The sequence below is a fragment of the Stegodyphus dumicola genome, chromosome 11 (assembly GCF_044657685.1).
Source record: "Stegodyphus dumicola isolate Sdum_Otavi_A_Nest chromosome 11, ASM4465768v1".
Lineage (NCBI taxonomy): Eukaryota > Metazoa > Arthropoda > Arachnida > Araneae > Eresidae > Stegodyphus > Stegodyphus dumicola.
In genome coordinates this window covers 133,371,815-133,387,162 of record NC_140778.1, presented here as the reverse complement: position 1 = coordinate 133,387,162, position 15,348 = coordinate 133,371,815, and positions in this window count along the sequence as shown.

Genomic DNA, 15,348 nt, shown 5'->3' with positions numbered 1-15,348 from the left:
CTATGATGTGTTATGAAATATAATTGAAATAAAATTCCCTTATAGAAATTGTGCTATAATACTCATCTATAATTTAAAAAAAGGAGCACAATTTAGAATTTTAAACAAAACTTTCAAAAATTCGTTTTTAAATATTTTAATACTTTTTACTTATTTACACCAAAAAAAAAAAAAAAAAAAAAAAGCATAGAATTTGCAAGAGAAAATTGCTTGTTTGAAATTTTCTATTAGTTAGATTTAAAATATTATTTTCTAAAAGAAGTAGTTACAAATTTCCTTACAGCATAGGAAAAGCTAAAAAAATATCCAGTCCTGAAAGCATGCAATAGCTTTATAATTATTTGGAATGTTAATTATGCTCGATAAATATGCTACATTTTTAAAAATCAATCTCAATTTCAAAAATAAAAACATGTAGAAATTCTAATTTGTGAAATGAGGCGCTACAACCAGCTTTTTCTTGACAATTATACACGCTGCGATAGGCAATCAATGTAAATTTCTGGAAGTCGTCCCTACTCCTCCGGATGTGATGAAGGTGACAGCCGGCAACGCCTCAGACAAGGGAGAAAACCCGTTTGGGTTAGTCTATTTCTTATAAGGTCCATGTAGGCACACCCAGATGCCATGAACTAATGCATGTAGATGTATTTTAGATAGATAGTCCAAAGTAGAGTCATATCAAAGAACGTTTTCCTACTTGAAAATTTATCAGAGATTGAAAAGCAATAAATATTTACAGGTATATACAAAGAAAACATAGCATGGTTTGCAGGTATAAGATAAGCAGCAGAGAGATGAAGAAAACACAAAGTCCATAGTCACGTGGGAGGTCACGCTCCTGAGCTGTGGCTGCGGTGAATGCTGCTTGGTTTTAGAAGCACAATTTACGTTGGGTAGTTTTGGTCAGAATTTAATAAAAAGCTGCGAAAGGTCGCAGATATTGATCCTCTGGGAGGATGACATAGTTGAAGATCTGGAAATAATTTAAGTGTTCACAATTCGAGAGCTTTATGGTAGAAGTTTTCGTTACTCCTATGGAGATATTCTCTCAAGGGTTCAATTCGAAGATCACTGTGAAGCACAGAGTTCCTTACGTAGTAAGGAGCATTCGTAGCAAAAATTTGTTTTGAACCACCTGAAGCTTGTTGATGTCGGCTGGCTTGGCCGCATACCAGGCAGGGTGACGCGTAGGTGAGAATAGGTCGTATAGTAGTTAGGTAGATGAGTCGCTTTTCGTTGAGATCAAGATTTGAAAATTTTCCCAGGATGGGGAGGAGGCAGTTGATTACTCTTAGGGCTTGATTTCTAATATTATTAATATGCTGGATCCAGGTGAGTTGTCATTTATTGTGACGCCAAGGTATTTTGCCTGACGCACAATGGGAATTGCTTCGTTGAAGAGAAGTAAATTATTCGTGACAGGGCGATTCCGCTTTTTTCTTCTAATTAGAAGGAGTTGTGATTTGCTGGCATTTATTTTAATCTTCCACATACTGCACCAGGCTTCTATTTTCGGGGAAAAATTCTGGAGGACTTTGATTGATTGATTGGTGTTAGCAGATTTCACAGCTATTGCCGTGTCGTCTGCATAACAGGCCAGGATGGAAATTGAAGAATTTATTTTAGGAAAAGCTAAAGCCACGTCACCTGCGTAAAAGAGATACATGACCGGGCCAAGAACACTTCCCTGTGGGATACCACTTTTGATATTTCTTTCAGCAGAAAAGGCGTCGTTTACGCAAACTTTAAAAGTCCTTTGAGTAATGAAGGAATAGAGCATGTGGAGAAGTTCAGTTTCATGAGCTTGATGATTAAACCCTCATGCCAGACGCGGTCGAAGGCTTTCGCCACGTCTAACATGAGGATAACCACATTTAATCTATTGTTCAGCGCCGAACCAGCAAATTCTGTGATGCGGACAAGATGTTTCCTCGTGGATAACTTTCGACGGAAGCCGAATTGCTCAGGAGGGAGTACGTTGAGATGTAATCTTGTGAGGATGATTCTTTCGAAAATTTTACTGAGCGGGGAGCAGGCTTATAGGTCTATATCCATCTGTTTGAGTATGGTTTTTCCCCGGTTTCGGGATCATGATAATCTTCGCTGTCTTCCATGCAGTGGGGAAGTAGCAGTTCGTAAGTGATGCATTAAAAATGCTGGTGATTTTACACATGAAATTAGATGGCAAGAATTTGATAGATTTATTTGCGATTCCGTCAATTCCAGGGGCTTTTCTAGGTTTGAGCTTTTTAATGATAATGGAGACTTCCTCCGGAGTAGTAAGTAGGATCAGGTTCTTGACAGTGGGAGAATTAAGCCAATCTTGGATTTTAGTAAGGAAAGCTTCTTCAAAATTTGAGTCACAGGGAGATAAATCAAGAGAGAATTGCTTCTCCAGATGTGAGGCGAAAGAATCAGCTCGTTCCTGGTTCGTAATAGCTGGGTTCCCATTATGAATGATAGGTCTATTTGTAGAGTAAGAATTTTTTAAATTTTTAACTATTTTCCATAGTGAACCGCCCTGTGCATTAAGATTGGTGAGTTTTTCAGTCCAAATTTCTTCTTTGACATTATTAGTTTCATTTCTGATTTCCTTACTGAGCCGATTAATCATTCTTTTAATTCAGTCCAAATTTCTTCTTTGACATTATTAGTTTCATTTCTGATTTCCTTACTGAGCCGATTAATCATTCTTTTAATTTGTGGATCCCATGTCATATGATATTCCTTGCGGAGCCTATTGCGTTGCCGCATCTTATCACGTGTGCTGCGAGGGAGGCATAGAGCATTATTCTTTACACTGAGATGTTCAGTAGCCTTCGAGATCACTGCCTGTATGGTCTGCGTTGCTTCGCTGATTGCTTTATCAATGCCATTCTTATTATTTAAATTATCCAATGCCAGATTTCTTGTACATTTTGAGAGTTACAAGAGTGTCTCTCAATCAATTCAATCAATTCTGCTGCAATAATTGCCATTAATTGCTTTTGTGATCCCTAGGTGTGCCAGAACAGGGAGATGATCTGAAGATAGTTCCTGTTTCACGTCTAAGACCATAGGAAGCGTCGTAGTGGAGAGCGCAATATCCAAATTATCGACGTCGTTTTGGTCTGGTCTGGTCTGCACAATTATTGCCGAAATATCGCGTTATGCGCGATTTATCCGGATCATGAAAATAAAGCCCAGTGGGCACTTGACATTAAGAATTCTTCACAGTTTGATAAAGGCTTGAGGTGGTAACAGGGGCCGACCATGTGTCGCAAAGTCTTCGAGAAGCAAGAGCAACGAGAAGCGCAAGATTCAGGAGCTGTGACGATACTGTACTGTATGTTTGTGTTGTTGCATAAATAAAAGAAACACATCAGACAAGTGATTCATAGACATGATAAATATAATACAAGGGTGGATAACATAAGAATAAATTATACAAGCTATTACAGCATATTAGATACAATAAATATGGTATTATACAAAATACAAAATAAGGTAAAAAGCAAAATGTAATGCAAAATACAAAACCTTATGTACAAGCCATATAGCAGATTATGTAGGAAAATTTAAGCCCCGAATGAGGTGGGCCGCAAGTGGTCTATACAAAGAATCCTCCTCGAGAAATAATATAATTGAATACATTTAGATCATTCATGTGACTACAATCCTGCGCATTCTTGAAAAAGTTTATGTTTGCTTTGTGTAGAAACTCTCGACAGTATCTAAATTTAAATCTCTGTGCAAGGTCTGATTTGAAATATAGTAGTGGGCGTTGGTGATCATACGCAGTAGCTTATTTTGTGTCACTTGCAGTTTGTCTAAGTCCTTCTTGTGAACTGAGGCCCAGGCGGGAGACGCATAGGCAAAGATTGGCCGTATAATAGAGATGTAACTGTGCTTTTGCGTTTTAAATCTAATTTAGAGGTTGAAGAAAGAAGTGGAGTGAAACTTTGAATAACTCCCACTGTCTTGCCTCTGATATGATTAACGTGCTCCTTCCATTGAAAATTGGAGCTGTATTTGAGCACTAAGTATGTGGCGCTTTTTTGCAATTGGCACTACAGTTCTAAAGAGTTTACGCTGAGCATAGTTATAGTGAGTTAAGTTGAGCTGAGTCAGAGGAGTGTTCATTTTCTTTTTCTTGAAGACTATAAGTTTTGACTTGTCTGCATTTATTGCGATTCTCCACTTAGAGCACAAGAGCTCGAGTTTCGGCATGAGTCTTTGTAGCTTGGTAATGGCAAAATTTGGTGATGCAGGCTTGACAGCGAAAGCTGTGTCGTCTGCATGGGAACCGATAAAACAATTCTAGTCCAAGTGTTCTGCTGGTAAGTCGGCTACATAAAACAAGTATAACACGGGTCCGAGTATAGATCCCTGTAGGACGCCGGCCATCATATGCTTATTGCAAGAAGTATCTTTGCCAATTTGTACATAGAAAGTCCTGTTGGTAAGGAAAGAGTAAATGATCTGAATAAGTTCTCTACTGAACTTTAAGTTAATCAGCTTGTAGATAAGCCTCTCATGCCAGACGCGGTCGAATGCCTTCGCCACGTCTAGCATGAGTAAGGCAACATATCTCTTGTTGTGCAAAGCACTGCCTAAAATTCGTTTAAACGCACCAGTTTTTTATGGTAGAAAGAGCTTTACGAAATCCAAATTGCTCTAATGGGAGCTTGTCAAGATGGTGCTGAATACGGGTGGCATATTTCACAAGTGCACATCTGTGTAGCCACCGAGGGAGTGGCTTCTAAAATGGACCAATGAGCATCCAGTAAAATTTCTGTCATGTCACATGACCTTTCGCATGCTTTAAGCATGATGGTTGAAAATATTCTGCCACGCAATTTTTCTGTACAAAATAATTAAAGAATCGTCAATTGCTTCTGAAACTTTTCACTGCGAAGTTAAATCAATTATAGGTAATTACGAAGATTTCATTACCTGGTTGGAATAAATACAAACCAAGGAGGTTAGAACTCATGGAGATGCCCTGCACACAGTCCAAGTGAAGCCAAAAAAGGGGGAAAGCATGCCCTTAGTAGTCGTGGCTTACAAAGATTGAAGTCCTCTAACCACACCCAATTTTGTTCCTGGTTATTATTCATAACGGATCGCAAATTCTTCACGTCCTCTTTACTTTTCTCGCCATTTCATTTTATTTCTAGATTATGTAATTAATATAATTTCTACTTTATGTAATCGCAATAATTTCTACATTATGTAATTGCATTCTGTAATTAATGAATGCTAGCATTAAAAGTATTGTGAACACAGAACAGTAACTATGTACTCAAACTACAATTTGATTATAATTTACTTATTCTAAGTATATATAATTCTCAAATTTCTCATGTTATAAATATTATTTATGTTTCGAAGAAACTTAATTTGAATAAACAATGATAGAAATATGTAAATTTTACGTTGTTATTTTAAAAATCACTCAACAAATGTGACTAAAAATCAAATCCAGTCATTATATATTTACTTGAGCACAAATTAAAATGTAGTTAAACACATAAAATGTAAGACCTGTAATGTAATTATGATCAGACATTAAAGTAAACTGTTTTCTTTTCCGTGGAGAGTTAGCCACTCCCCCTCCACTTGTTTACTTATCGTTTTGCCATCTCATATAAGTTAATAACGAATATCAGTTTTATTATTACTATGAAAAGGTAAATCTGAGAACTATATATGTTTCTTCGTGTACTTTACACGAAGAAAATACTCAAACTCTTTCTTGAAGGCCATTGAAACACATATTTCGATTATTCTACTTGTTTATGCACGTTCTAAAACATTCTTTTAGATAGACAAGAAGTTGGAAATGTAGACATTATTTCGCTGTAGCAATTCAGAGCCTTTTAGGCCTTTCGCATCTACGCATACAAAATCAGAAAACACACTGAGAACTTGAAACCAGCTGGCATTTTACCTCACTTCGCTTAGTGAGGTAATCGTTTTCTTGCCCTCACGTGGCGTGGCTTATTTCCTCCCCCCTGCTTCACTTCCTTTGTACTCCAATAGCAAGGACGCCATCTCCATGTATTCTAACCTCCTTGATAGAAACACATGTTGAATACCTCGCAAAAATATCTATGTGAAATATTACTTAAGGAGTGGTAAATAAGATGAAGAAAGATATATGTGATAAACATCTGAGCCCAAATGCAATCTCTACATAAAACTATGCGTATGAGAAAAATATTTGCACCAATTATATATGTATATAAAAGTCCACATTTTTTATTTCAGTCTATATGAAAAAGATGTTCCATAATAATAACCAATGCACAATTTTATTCAAAGTGAACTTTACTAATTGCATTCGTATACATTTAGTGTGTTAAATTTCGCATTTAATAACTGCTCACTCTGTAAATGTATTGTCTACTCAAGAAATACTCATCAAACAGTGTGAATTTATCGTATTCACAAGGAGTATATTCAATTTATTCACATATAATTTTTAATGTTAATAATGGATATAATCAGATCGTATGTATTCTGAATCTTACACTTGAAAATCAAAAGAATGCAAGCACTGATTTAAGAAAACACAAGATTCACTGTAACACTTTCAGTCATTCTCAGCTGAATTTTAAAAAAAAATATACACTTGAATTCTCTTAATCCACATAATATGCCGTGAACATCAATCCTAATATTAATGCGTGATAAAAATCGCAAACGTGAAATGTCAGCGATTAATGAAACTCAGAAAACGAAAGCACTACACATTTTTCTACTACTACGCCATATATTTATAACTGTGAAACAAATGCAAATTAAAACGTAAACAACATACGCTCACATGCACGAAGATTTAGAGTCACGAAAGCAATAGCAGCTTATTGGTTCATTTTCGAAACCCCTCCCTCAGTGGCTATGCTGATGTGCACTTGTGAAATATGCATCCGGGTGAGGATTACCCCGTTCTAAGATTTTGCCCATGCTGTGAAGCTGGCTGATGGGCTTGTACCCTTCTGACTTTGTCAGATCTTTCCCCGGCTTTAGGAGTGCAATCATTTTGGCGGTCTTCCAGATCCGCGGGAAGTAACTGTTGTAGAAGTATGCATTTAAATTGCCTGTGTGCCTTGTGATAATATTGATAGGGAGCCATTTCAGTGCAACATTATTTACATTATCTAGTCCCGGCGCTTTTCGGTTTTTAAGCGTCTTAATTATATTCAAGACTTCGTGTGGCGAAGTGAAGTCAAACCTATTATGCGTGGTAACTGTATTTATCGAGTCAGAAACTATGGAGCTGACCTCGGTCCAAAACGCTTGATTGCTTGGGGTAGTATTCGGGTAGAATTGCTTCTCAAGTGCTCAGCAAATTATTACTCTTGTTTATATCAGTAAGAGCAATGCATTGGTCATTATAGATTGGCCTATTAACTGTGGGCTTATTCTTTTTAGACGTTTTACAAAAGACCAAAAGAAGTTACTGGGCTCGTTAAAGCTCTCTATCTTTTCTTCCAACAGCTCTTTACGGTGTATAGTGATCTGTTTTTTAATTTCTCTACTCTGTTCATACTCTTCTTGGTATTAGGGTCAAAGGTAATGTGGAATCTTTTCCTAAGTCTGTTTTTATCTTTGATAAGATTTTTAATCTTCCTTGGTAACTTGTCTGTAACCTGATGTCTAGGGATTTTTCTGGTGGCGTTGCTGTAAGCATTCTGGATATCTGCAGTGAGTTGGTTGACCGCGGAGTCAATATCATCAGGAGTGCGTAAGCTTTGAATATCAGTATGACAGTCACAGAGAAATTCGTGGAAGAGTTTCCAATTTGTCGTGTTAATAAGATCCTCTGTAACGTCTTTATTCGTGCCTAAAGTCGCAACGACTGGGCAGTGGTCAGCGTTAAGATCTTGATGAACTTCTAGGTTGAAGGAAAAGGAAGTAGTGGACAGAAAAGCATCAAGAATATCGCCTATCCGTGGGTTCTGTGGAAGATAGGTGTACTCACTTGGCACTTGAAAATAAACAGGGTGATTTTTTGATGAATTCTGACAGTTTCGTACCGTTTTTATTTGTTCTTCTGCAGCTTCATTCGTGGCTCTTGTCGTTTAAGTCGCCCGCTAGAATGACCTGTTTATTAGTATCCAAGATCTTGGTAAGGTAATTAATATCGAGCGTATTTCTTGGCGAGTTTTACATAGCATTAAAGTAAACATTTCCGTGGTAAGTAAGGACAGACACAGTAACATGTTCATGCCCGTTGTAACGTTCATCATTCATGCAGAACTATAGTGGGTTTCTAACGTAAATGGCGACGCCACACCTCAGTGACTTATACGATAGCACCTATAACACTTAACATTTGGAACCATCATCCTTATACTCGGCGTAGCGAAAGTTTCGGTAATTATAGCCACGTCTATATCGTGATTCGTAAGGAAGTCAATAAGTTTAGGATGCCACGTGCATTGCATGTCATGATGGAGTATACGAAAAAACTACTGATTAATAAATTTCTTATTAATTTTTTTCGGAATAAACATAATTTCAAACAGTAAACATTATTTTAAAAATCCATGGAGCCATACATTTGAAACTTCTTTCCATGTCAGATGTATTTTATGAAGAAATCTTAAACTCTTTGAAATTTGAAGAACTAATTTTCCGAACGATTTGACTGTCCAGCCTGTATATGGTGCATTCGTTTGTTTAAATGTTTGTGAAGGATTACCACAGATTTTCTTAAAAAGTCATAATAGATAAATACTAATACTGATCGATAGTAATAAACGATCCAAGTCCAATAAGATGTAGTGTCTCGCAGGGGTATTTTCGGGCCTGTTCTTTATCAGTTTTACATTTAGCACTTTCCACATCCTGGACTTGACAATTACTCTCTGCTCTCATGCTACGGCGGTAGCTATCACGTCTATCGAAGAAAATTAAACAATTAATAAAATGCAAGAATATCTTTATACGGTTGAAGACTGGTGCACCAACTGGAGAGTAAAAAATTAACGCCAGTATGTCACAACTTTTAATCCTTAGCAAAACTAAAAAACGCACCAATGTTAAAGAACTTTTCCTTTTTCAAGAACCAGTTCCATTAGTCAAAAAAGTTAAATACTTAGGAGTCATTTTAAACCAAACTCTCACTTGGGCTAATCATATTAAGAATGTAAAAAATAAAGCCGTTGGAATTATGTGCAGATTTCTTCCAGTCATAGGAAAATTTTCTAGCCTTAGTCTACGAACCAAAGGGCATATCTACTCTACTTGTTTCCGTCCAGTTCTTTGTTATGCAGCTCCTGCCTGGAATACTGCTTCTTCAAATCAGCTCTATCAACTCTAAGTGGTGCAGAATAAATTTCCAAGTATTATTACAGATGCTGACTTTCTCATCCGCAATGAACTTCTTCATAGAGAGAAGCTCTTCACAAAAGCAGTCCAATGCGACTTCGTGAACTATTGTTAAGTGTTCAACTATGAAATTCTCTTTGATGATCGTAACATACGTCCACTGGCAGCACACGCTATCATGGATGGAGACCCCTGGTTCTTCTCTTAGAATCTTCATTCGGTGGCTTTTATACTTCCATTTTATCTGATTTAAACTGTGTTGTTTTTTAAGTTTTTTTTTTTACTTTTCTTGGTGATGTTGTACTGACTGAAGTAGTGTTGTACTTATGGGTTGAATGAGTGTTGTATTTTGTTGTATTGATCTTTTTGTTGTGCAGTTATGTTCATTGAATCATGTTCTGCATTTGCCATTTTGAAGAATTTGTCTTTGGATTCTTTTGGACTTTTCTCCATTTTTGTCTTGTTTTATTAACTGCCAGATACCTTTGGCCTTATTTCTCTTGGTACCTCTCTCCTTTTCATTTCCTCTGTTTTCTCTTCAGAAATGTTATCCTCGTCCAGATTTTACTATGTCATGTGTCTCAGGGCTTGATCTCATGAACCGGCAACGTTGCGTCAGGCAATAGTTCGGTATGTCGAAATGTTTAAGCATTGAACGAGAATATCGTGCAATTTTTTTAAAAAACGAAACGAAGGATTTTTGATTTGTTGTTCCTCCAAACCTCAGATTTAATGTTTTTATATATTAACTCTAAACGTCTGATATAATTTGAGTGTCTTAATTGTGTACGGAAAACTGATTTAGATTGTGAAAAACTTCATGGGCTTTTTTTACAAGATTTTGTTCTTAAATTTAATTTTTATGCACTTATTTAATGCCGAAAGTTCATTGAGACATCGGTCACCATTACTCAAGCTGAAATAAAAGTAAAACGCAACTATGAAAACAAAACGTTTTAGTAACAATGTAACAATTGTAATATCAAGTCACGTAAATAATAAAGCCTACTTTCAAATCTTTGAATAAGAATTGTGTCACCGTTTGAAAATGTTCAGACGCGTTACTCATGTTCGTACTCATGTTACTCATGTTCAGACGCGTTACTCATGTTCGTTACTCATGTTCATCGTTAGAAAATGTTTAGAAACGTCCGTTTGAAAATGTTCAGACGCGTTACTCATGTTCGTTTTTAATGGTAATCAAAGCAATGTAAAATTGGGCTAAAAGCCATTAAAATCTTAAACTTTCCCCAAATTCTTGCTCTACAGATTAATTTAATAATAAGGCTAGTTAACGGAAAGCAAAATGTATTCACTGGCCGCGTAAGATTGCTTCGAGGGCGTCTTGTTTCAGAGCACTGGCTGATAGGATTATTCTTTTTTTCTTACTGTAGAGTTAAAACGGTAGAACAGTGAATATGGTTTCTGCTGCCAGAAATATGTCTGATGGTATGCCCTAGGGCTCCAGGTTTTCTCCTTATTTATGTAACATGTATACATATGATATCCAAATGATCCACATATGACGACTGCTCTTTTCGCTGATGGCACGTTAATTATGACCAAGCATCTAAAATTACAATAGTACTGCTTCAACTACAGCGTTACCTAAATCTGGAATCCTCTTACCGTAACCTCCTGGGAAACTGGTTCAGGCTCTGAAGGGTCGCAGTCATTATTCAAAAATAAAAAGCAATTATTTTTAGAAAAGGTCACTCGAAATTTATTCTACCAAGTATCTGATAAGGGTACAAACTGGGTTGATGAAATTAAATGTGTAGGAATTATCCTAGAGAAAATTTAACATTTCGCAAAAGCCAAACAGAAACTGTTCAAAAATTCAACATAATACTTGCAACAATGTGACCATTAGTTGGAAGAAAGGATCTACATATTAGGATAACGGAGCAATTCCTAATATGTCGATATTGCATACATCTGCTCATAGTTTTATTCTAGCCTAGTCTGCCGTCAAGCTGACGGAAACCCACATTCAACAAATCTAGGTTTTGCAAAACAACGCTCTTTGGGAAAATTTCAAGACTCCCTGGTTCACCCCCAAATGAGACCTTAAAAGAGACAATATGCAGCTAAATATTACTAAGAGTATATTTGTTTACTGGTATAATACACAGCTGATCAAAATTTCACAGGGAATGGAAATTCTGAAGTTAAAACCTTGTGCTTGAATTTCATTCGTCGAAACTGAACTGCAGTTCCAGAAAGGAGTACTCAAATATCATACAATCTGATCAACTCAACTGAATTATTCTCCACATTTCCCACGCCTGATGAGTACGTCCCTGACATCGCAAAATAGGATAAAAGTATCGTTTTAAAGCTAAGAAATGGAAACAGAAAGCGTTTTAACAGATTAAGCAGCTGCTATTTTTATAACATATTATGAGACCCTGCAAGTAAATATTCCTATTTCTATTCGTTTCATAGTGAGATGAAATCCACACTGATCATAAAAGTTCCTCCACGAGAAGCACATTCGTCACCGTAGAGACAACACTGCTCAGTATTAAGAGAAAGTCTGAAAAATACAGTTACACAAAACAGCAACATAGTTTTTATTCAAACAGTAAAATATAAGTGAGAATGCAGCTCCCCAAATTAAAATAATTTAATGAATACGTACTAAGATAAAATGTATATGCGAAATTTTATGCCGTACAATGTCCGTACTGTATATAATTTGGTATATTCGGTTCCGACATTGAAAAATACGGAAAGCCGATAATGAAAAGAAATTAAAATCGCACACTTATCAACTCCAGAAGTGGACTTCCTGTTACCACAGACCACCAATATATCATACAGGAATTACGTTATCAAGATTATGAAGCCAAATACATAACAAACCTCAGAAATAGACGTCTAAACACACCGAATGCCCCTATCCTCTCGTGCATCTACCAAATAATGAACAATCTAAGAAATTATTTTACATAACTTATATTGGCTACCTTAGAGTCAAAGTGAAGTCGATTCGCTAAAAATCCGGACCCCCGTAATGCTCCTGAGAACAGGGATTCTTCCAGAACTCGCTGCTCTGCACTAAAAAATGGGTCTGCGTACATTGCGGCAGACCACATCGTTATACCACCGGAGAATGCAAATTAAAGCCCGAAAACCCTGCCAGAAACTGTCGCTGGCCCTACCCAGCTGCTTATTCCGGCTGCCCAGCATTACTAAGATTAAAATGAAAACAGACAAATTCACTCCAGGTAAGCCACCTGCCGTCTTTGCTTCTCTTAAACTTAAAAGTAAAAAATTTGCCCTCCCTTGAAATTAAGTCCAGCTCTGATATTGACGAAGCAGTTGATCAATTAACGAAAAATCTTACTGAAACTTTTAAAGAGGTATCCAAATCCATCCTTAGACCCAATTTTCGTAAGCTTCCTCCAGAAATTCAAAACAAAATTCGTGAAAAGAACAAGGTCCTGGCTTAAAATTACAACTTCGTGCCCTCCAGAATGAAGTCATGGTGTCTTGTAACCAATTCTTCCAAACGCAATACTCTGAATACATTCAGTTTTAACAGTGGCGGCTCGTAGCTAAAATTAGTGGGGGGTGCTGTTCTAAAAAATTTTAACCTTTGCTTTAAAATTGTGTAAAAGGAAACGAACAGTTATAAAAAGAACATTTATTTTGAAACTTCATGAAATCTTACAAGGAAAAAATTAAACATTTCCTAATGATTTTAACCAAAATTGTTTCAGTTCAATCTTTGTCTATTCATTTAAAAATGAAATTCTTTCTTCTTGTTTTAATTTGCGCGAAATGATCACTAATTTTCTCCTTGATCTCTGGATGACAACTGAGGAAATTTTTCTAGATTGAAAGCAATGCAAGTGCATTAGTCTTTCCGATTTCCTAGTGTTTCTTAGAAACGTTTTCATTTTTCTCAATGTTGAAAAGCAGCGTTCTGCCTCTGATGTAGTCTTGGGAACTCTCAAGAGAATTTTTGTCAGTTTCTTAATTTCACTAAGAACATCATCTAGATTATTTTCGAAGGTAAGTTTCAGTAGCTCAATTAATTTGCAAAATTCATGGATATCAGACCTGCGATAGAATACTTTTAGTTCAGTTTCAAGCTTTTCTTTGTCAATCATTAAATATGCTTCAGTGATCAGTACTATTTCTTGTGTAGAATGTTCATTCCTAAAACTAGCGAAGCATTTCTTGTTAAACAATTTAGCAGCTGCCAAGTACAGGGTGATTATAACACAACACATAATTCTCACAAAACTTTGAGTTTCTTAATTCTAAAATACCAGTTTTGAAATGTGCTACATATTCTTTAACTTTAAACACACTAATTTCTGTAGATTGCTTTTAATTGTATTTTATTTCAACATGAGGCATAATCTGATAAAAAGCTGTAACCAAAACTTGAAATTATCGTCATTTAGATAATTTTAAATTCCTGTTGCTTTTGCAGTAGTTTGATCTGCATTTGATGATGATTGAATTTCAGTAAGGCAAACTTTTTTAAGGTTGCACATTTTCATAAACTCTGTTTATGGTGAAGTTCCACTCTGTGGAGGAATACCACACGCGCGGAGTAAAAACGAATCTCCTTTCCAACAGCACGCCAGAATTTCTGCAAAAGCGACAGTGCTCTTCGCTCAACCGGCTCTACTCGGCATGTCGGTGACGCGCGCGTTAGTCTATCTCTTACAAGGTCCATGATGTGGTGTGGTATATGCTAATGATTTGTTTACATTTTCGCTAATGCAGTTGATCACAGTAATGGTAGTATTTTAACAAATATTCTTTCTTTGTACAGGTAACCATGATGATATATCGTTTAGATATTTATGTCTATTAACTTTGTAAGAAACCTGTGGTAACCCTTCACTAACTTTTAAACAACTAAATGCAGCTTTTACAGATTGGGTTGTGAAATGCTTCGGAAATTGTGTTCTTAACATTTTAAAAATATTTCATATTTCTTAATGAAATGCGCCTAACACTCAAACAGGTTTCCTTTCAATGATTACATCGATATTTAAAATTATATTCACAGTTTGAAATTATAATTACTATCAAAAAACTATAACCAATACCTTATTCACTAGTTTTTTCATACGGTACTATGCTTTATATATTTTTTAATCTGAGGTCACAACTGTATTAGTTTTCTCTTTTATATGAATCAAATTGCTTTGCTTTTTTTCAGGCAGAGCGGTGGCTTTGGAATAAAATGTATCTTCTTATTTGTTTGTTTTGTTTTTATAATGTTTCTACTGTTTGCTTTTCTCTGCAAAGTGTTTCAGGAAGGTATTTCAGAAATCTGATTTTGTTTTGTGTGATAATGATTGATTCAGATGGTGAATTATTTTCTGATTCGATCTTATTTACGTCTGCAAAAAGTGCCGGTTATTAAATAATAAAGCTATGCATATTTTTCGTCAGAACTCATTGGTATCATATTAAGTATCGGTTATCTCTCGCGTCATCTGAGCTGGTAAAGCGCAACAGACCAAAATAATGTGCTATATTCACATTCAGTTTTCCTGTTTTTAGCTATTGCCTATTTTGCCCTTTCTGTTTGTTCACTTTTTGTGTATGAAGTGAAAGATCTTTAGGGTAGTAGGTTGCTTCAAAATTTATAATCCTTGATACTTTGGTATTTAACTAGGAAATTTCTCAACGCAAGACCCAGTGTGGAAGTATTTCAGGTTACAGGGAAGTACTGTTTTGTGCAGAAGAATTACATCTGCAGGAAGGTTTGAACCGCCCCATTAATATTTCTTTCAAAGTTTTCATGTGAACGTAGATTATAGATGAAATTCAACTAGTTGCAAGAGACTAAAACTTTCAAGTTGATGTTGAAATGGTGTGAAAACAGTGTTGAAGTGTTATCCAGCTACATCGACCTATGAGCAGCTGAGGAATAATGATGCTGAAACCTGGTACTTTGACCTGAGCTCGATTCTAGACAGACGGGCTGATTGCATGGCCATTTTCATGATATGGTTTTTGCTTAAGGAATATACTAACTAGTTTCCC